This window comes from Prosopis cineraria, unplaced genomic scaffold (assembly GCF_029017545.1).
Source record: "Prosopis cineraria cultivar Desert tree isolate PC_DT_omini unplaced genomic scaffold, ASM2901754v1 PC5, whole genome shotgun sequence".
Taxonomy (NCBI): Eukaryota; Viridiplantae; Streptophyta; class Magnoliopsida; order Fabales; family Fabaceae; genus Prosopis; species Prosopis cineraria.
The window spans coordinates 806,356-813,533 of NW_026555336.1; positions in this window are offsets into that span (position 1 = coordinate 806,356).

Consider the following 7,178-nt stretch of genomic DNA (forward strand, 5'->3'; position numbering starts at 1 on the left):
GTATTGGGCCATATTTCAACTCAATTAGATGGACAATGTTCATAATCTCAAATTTTGATCTTTGGCTACAGCCAAATATTTATTGGCTACAACCAAGAGTCAATTTTTAGGCTTCTAGACTCACTTTTTAACTTAAAAAATTAGAGATTTGAGTAGGAGTTCGGAGGTGAATGAAGGGGGCACTGCTATGGTTTGTTGCGGACATCCATTTAAGCTTATTGAAGCTTCTAACCACTTGGGTAAGTACTTATAACCTCTCATCTTCCTCTCTTGTGCATTTTCATCATGTTTTTTAGGTAGTTCTTCAAGAATCCGAGACGGAGTTATGAGTTTACCTAAGAATTTGACTTCAAAGGGATTAATGAGAGTTTATTTAAGTGTCTAACCTTTAGATTATGATGCTATTGATGTTTTCAGATTTTAAGGTGGGGTTTAGAGTAAACCCTAAAGCTAATTTGTTGAGCTAGGGAGATTATGAGTTATTAGTAGTGTTGATTAGACTAATAAGAGTCTAAATGAACTAATGGGTCCTAAAAATAGATTTAGTTGTGGCTAGATGACTACAATAGGATTTTTGGGTTTAGGCTTTGATCAGAGTTAATTAAGGATAATTAGTCATTAATGACTATTGGTGTATTTGATTATAGATTGACCATTGTTAATGCAATTGAGCTTATTAGAGGCTCTATTTAATATTCACGGGTACTCTTGATTGGTAAACCAAGAGTTGAGGAAACCGAGAATTTTAATTATTATATATCATAATGTTTGCAACTATAAGTTATGCAGAGTTATCATTAGCTTGAGATGGGTAACATGGACATGTTGTTTAATATAACAACTTTAAGTTAATGTTATGTGATAAATAAGCTTAATAGTGATAAAAATTCTTTATGGCTAAGTGATAACCTGTAAGTTTTTGTTTGTAAATGTGTTGAGTTATTGAGATATGCATGAATATATGTATTTGCATATGTTGATTGAACTTGCATGATCATGATGGGTGGGAGTTCCCTAGAATAATAGAAGATTAGAATTGTAAATTCACATGATGTGGCCTCTACTAAGTTTATGCACAATGGTTGGCATATTTCATTATTATATGTACTTAGTATTACTAACAACCTATGGGTATGGCATAGGTCAAGCATGATGCTCAGTATCATTGATCCTGGATTGGATGGTATGGGTTGGGCACTTATGACACCCTAAAATTTAATTAAGGGGAACCCATGGTCCAAAAGTGAGTACAGGGGCCTTTGGCAAGTGACACCTCACAATTGGAGAGTGGGGCTAATCCAGTCACATGGACTAGACCTAAATGAGTTATTAGCCTATAGGTTCAATCAAAAGATATAAGAGGGATATAAGGTGGTTGCATTGATCATGTGGCATACTATCTTGTGTTATAATGTGGTTAATGTGTGATTGACCTATGTGATATAAATTTCCTATTCATTTATATGTGCCATACTTTAATATGTGCCATACTTTAATATGCTTTAATTAAGTTTCTTGGTTACTGAGATTCTTTAATCTCACTTTCATTTGTTAATATCATTACAGGAGACAATAAAGATAAGAAAAGAGAGAAGGCATCGATGCTAAAAAACTAGAGCTTATCGTGTAAAGTATCTAGTTAATCTATATGTAATTGACATTATGTTAACACTAGGGATTTTTCATATTAATTTATGTTTATTTGAAGTTCACTTGTAATGGTAGCCTTAAACTTTGATTTTAGGCATTTTTAAATTGTTTTGGCCATAGTAGAGTCCTAACCCCTAAACTGACTATGGTAGTAGGCCAAGATAGTTTGAGCAAGTATATTTTAACAAGCTAAATGAGTTTTATATGTTTTGAGTGATTATTTAGCTTGAATGCAAAAAGTTACATTTTTACCCCCTTATTATATGTCTTATAGAGGTTGAGTGGTCAATTCTTATATTAAAAGTTTTTTCATGCTTTTGAATTTTTAGACAAGTGTATTAGGACTTGTTGAGTGTAGTTCAAGTCCTTGTGTGGGCTAATGGCTTATGGTTTGAGCTTTGGACACTTGGTTGATGGTTTAGAGGCAAAAATGTGAAGTTTTGCTTTCGATTGTCTAAATTCTTCATCTGATGTTAGATTGATGTGAAACTAAAATCATTAGTTAGATTATGAAATTGTTGATGTGTAGGCCCTTAAATAACCTCAATCAGAGGTCCAAGTCAAAAGTTTTGTGTGTCAAAAGTTCATGGTTGGTAGTTGTCATGAAGTTTTGGTCACGGCTTAAAGATTATTGGCCGAAGCCAAAGGTTGGCCAAGAGCATTTGGCCACAACCAAAAGGGAATTGGCTATTGGCAAGTCTTCACTAGAAGTGTTGGCTGCAGCTTATTATGCTCTAACCGCAGCTAAGTACCCCTATTAAACAATGACTCTTTTCACTTCATTTTGACTTATTTTCAACTCTATTTGATATTCATGCTTCCCAAATACTTTTTATTCTAATTTATTTTGTTTAAATAACCTTTTAAATTTGGTGAGATTAAATAATTAATGGGATCCCATCTCTATAAGATTTTCCTTACTTAATCTTTTGAGTTTTTATATTATTGGTTTAATTAGTTGAAATTATCATGAAATCTTTACCTTAAGGTTAACTTCTATGCTAGTTATGTGTTTAATTAATAGAGGTTTTACATCACTCACTGTTGAAAGTGAGTTATATTCTTTTTTTTTTAATTTTTCAACTTGCAACAATTGGTGCCACATCACCCACTATTGAAAGTTGTTATTTTCTTTTGTTCCAGCTTTCAACAGCAAGTGTCACATCACTCGCTATTGGAAGTCAACTTTTAACATTGTGTTAAATGATGATGTTAAAAGTATTTTTTACAGCAATTTAATTTGAACCTGATATTGAAAATCTTATAATAATAATCAATATTATAAAAATGCCACTGCCTTAATTTTAACAATGGATGTCTTTATATTGATGTTAAAAGTTTCATGTAAAAGACAAATTCTACACTAGTGATCATCTCTCGTACTTTAGTGGGTAAAATTGCACGTATAACCATTGGAATGAAATCCTCCATCAAAACATAGCGAGTATGAGACTTTAAGCCCTTTAACTTCAAATCTTTCATTGATACAAGATTTCTAATATTTGAAGAGCATCCATTAAGAACTTTAATCACATCAAGGAACTCACAAAATCTAATTTTCTCTTTCTTAGTTAACATATAAGTTGCTAGAGTTTGAAAGGTATGGCTCCCCTTGTCTTGAGGTGTCAATTCTTCTCTTAGTCCTAAAGAAATTATGTTTAACCATGCCTTTATGTCATCTATTATTTTTCCTAACACTTAGAGTAAAGTGCCAATAAAGCTCTCATTGATATTTTTCTCAATATGCATAACATAAAAAAAATGCCTAACATCCAAGATGGTCTAATAAAGAAGTTTAAATAAAATAGATCTATTCTTCCATTAGCTTATCCCAAGGTTCCTTGTAAAAAGTTTTCCAAATTCAATATCAAAATTCTTTATTTTCTCAAATAGCTTATTACCTATTAATGGCAAAGGTAGCTTACCTTCTTTTGGATTTTCATTAAAGGCTTTTCTTAATAGCCAATAATGATGTTCCCAGTGTAAAAACCTGTGATGCCTAAATTAAATATTCTTCATCCTATGTTGTAACCTCATGAAACGTGTGCCCTCTTTGCAAATAGGGCATCTAAGTTGCCCTTTAATACTATACCTAGACAAGTTATCCTAAGCAAGAAAGTCATTGATATTATCAAAGAATATAGCTATCAAATTGAATTTTTCTTTCCTATACCCATCATACACATGTACACCTAACTCCTACATGATCTTCAAGTCATCAATTAGTGGAGCTAAATATATGTCTATGTCATTCCTAAGTTGCTTGGGTCCCACAATTAGCATAGACAACATGACATACTTGTGCTTCATGCAAAGTCATAGAGGAAGGTTATAAATCACCAAAATAACTAGTCATATGTTGTGGCTATTACTTTAAAGCTCATATGGATTCATCTACTTAGTGGACAAAGGAAGGTGTAGGTTCCTACTTTCTTTCCTAAATTCATATAAGGTTGCCCTTACTAAACCACAATTAACTCCCAAGACACAGAATTAGATAGTACTCTTGCTATCATAAGATAGCACTTGGGGTGAATTTCAAACGTGCATCATTTCTCCGTTTAATGTCTGATTGAAGTAGTCTAAGTGTTTACAAAGAGCTTTCTCCAAGCTCTAGCTAATGGCATTAATTTCACAATCAAATCACTTTTTAATCATAAGTTAAACACCTATTTCAAAACTCATTCCCTTTTCCAATAATACATGACTCAGGTGTCCATTACACAATCCAAGTGCCAATAGCTCACACGAACCCTTAGATCACACTCAAGGGATTATAATGGACTTGTGCAACATACCACAACAAACAAACAATACCAATAACACATTTTTATAAGCTGGAGCCAAATTCTCAGAAATCATCACACAATTAATAATACATTTACATTTACATATCTTTCTACTTGCATTTGTGTTTTGGTCCTATATAAACATTGCAACCACAACACATACAACTCAGGCCAATATTTTATTCAATTTCACAAGTAGTGAAAATAGTCAAGATAATCACATGATAACCTAATTAAAAAATTATCAACAAAAATACAAATAAATAAACTATGAAACCTACCAATAGGATTTCCAATAGAATCATATGCCTCTAGTCATTTTCTCCAATCCTGATCTGATGAGCTAATTCTTGTAATATTACATTCACATACTAATACAATAATGTGATTATCTCATCAACTGGTCAACTATAAATCTCAACATGTAATTGTGGTTTATAAACTTTTCAAGTTCAAAATTTTACATTTATAGCCCAAAGGCTAGTTAATACTTCACATGTCTAGCACATAATTATAAGCATTAAATTCAATCAATCATGTCAATCATTTCATTTTTGAAAATGTAAATCAATTAATAAACAATGACACTGAAAAGATTTTCTCTAATTACCTCAAACATTTGAGAGGCTAAAAGTTTAGCCCTCAATTAAATGTTTCTAAGCTTGCTCTTAAGCTTAAATCGATGCATGAGCAATTAATCTACTATTAATCATGTGCAAAATCATTAATCATGTGCCTCAAATCTCTAGAATAGAAACCCTAGTAAAGCTCTAAGCTTTCTCTTTCTCCCTCTCTCATTTTCTATATTCTTTCTCTCTATTTTTTAAGTCTGATTTACATGTTATTTCTATAGGAATTGGCCATAGATTGCCATGCATGACACATGCTCCACGGTATGAGATAAAAAAAGCTTCTCTTCTCATTTTTGTGACTTGCACACTATTGCACACGATGCATGTGCCATGACATGTGGCATAGAGGAACTTTCTCTTGTTTTTCTCCCTTCTTAAGTCCTAGATGTCCTAACTTCACTCCAAACTCAATCCTAGGACTAAAATCATAACCCAAAGCATTCGTTATGATATTCTCCACACACCATATTAATATACTTAATTGATCCTCATTTAATCTAGTTAATAGGGGTTTAATTTTTGAAGATATTACATTTTTCACCTTAGATAAACTTTGTGAGCAGGAGAGATTCTTCAAGTACATGCTCAAGGGATGATCAAGATTACCACTTGCATGTAAGAAGCCATACTTAAAAATTAAATGTGAGAACCATGATCAGTGTTCTGGTAAAAAGAAATATCAGTTCCTTAAATACAAGTGTAAAAAGGATAAATCCTTTTCTTAAGAAGAAGCCCCTATGATTCTTTAAGAGAAGGTTTTTAAAGTCAAAAAAGTCTAATCGATGTTTTCTTTATAGAAAAAAAAGGCCAGTTTGCTAAAAAAATGTTGCAATAAGTCCAAGTAAAATATGAAACTTCTTCAATTTTTTAAGACTATTGTTTACCTCCATAATGATAAAGACATTGCATCTACTCTTGAGGAACAATCTGATGAGATGAAGACACATAATATGTTCTTCTTGTATTAGAAGAAAGCTATGATTCTTTTGATGATGAACAATATTTGTCTATATATACTATCGGTCCTTCCTTAGGCCCAATAAAGTCTTACAGTTAACTCTCTTTCCAGGCTAAAATTCCTTAGCCTAGTGTTAAAAATACAAATTCTACCCAACAAATATGATAAACCTATTTTAGCTATAGCTTTTATTGACATTAGTTCCTGTATAAGTGTTATGAAACCTTACATCTTTCATGAAGAAGAATGGGTCCTGCACAATAAATGCTGAACCACAGTTGATAAAAAAACTCTTCAAAATAGATCTTATTACTAGAAGAAAAATTGGTATAAGATTTTTCCCTATATGTGTTGTCTAGACAAAACTCTTTGGAAGTAACCTACTAGCCAAATATATCCTTGTTGGTTTTGATGTCAATCAACAGACAAGAAATCTATAGAAACTTCCTAAGGATCTAAAATTCAAATAGTTCTCTAGCAAATATATTGATACCTTGAATATCCTAGAAATTCAATAAGCTCCTCCAGGCTATAAACAAAGCAGAGATCAACTTCTTTAGTTTTTCTATGAAAGTCATGACTAGTTTCAACATCCGTCTCCTCTATAAAAAAAATGAAGAGTTTTTTGTTTTTAATCAAACTTCCATTCAAGAAAAAATGAAGATGTCAATACTACAAATCTTATCCTGGCATAAATCTAAAAATCTTACACTAGCACAAAAAGAGTGTGCAACTTTACCCAAGCAAGGATTCATAGAACCAATTAAATCAAATTAAGCTTGCTAAGCATCTTTTGTTGAGAAGAGATCAAAAAAATAGAGAGGAAAAAAGAGGTTGGTTATTGATTATAAGCTTCTCAATAATTTTCTTTAAGATGATAAATTTTCCCTACCAAAGATCAACACTCAATTAGTCCATCTGAACTAGGCTAAGATATTCTTAAAGTTTGATCTCAAAGTAGGTTTGTAGCAGATAAGACTTGATCCAACAGACCATTATAAGACAACTTTCTACATTCTTAATGCCTAGTACTAATGGACAATCATGCAATGTAAACTTAAGACCACCCCATGAATATTTCAAAAGGCTATGATCTGTTTCTTTAAGCCCATCTTCAACAGTACTCTAGTATGTATTGATGACATATTA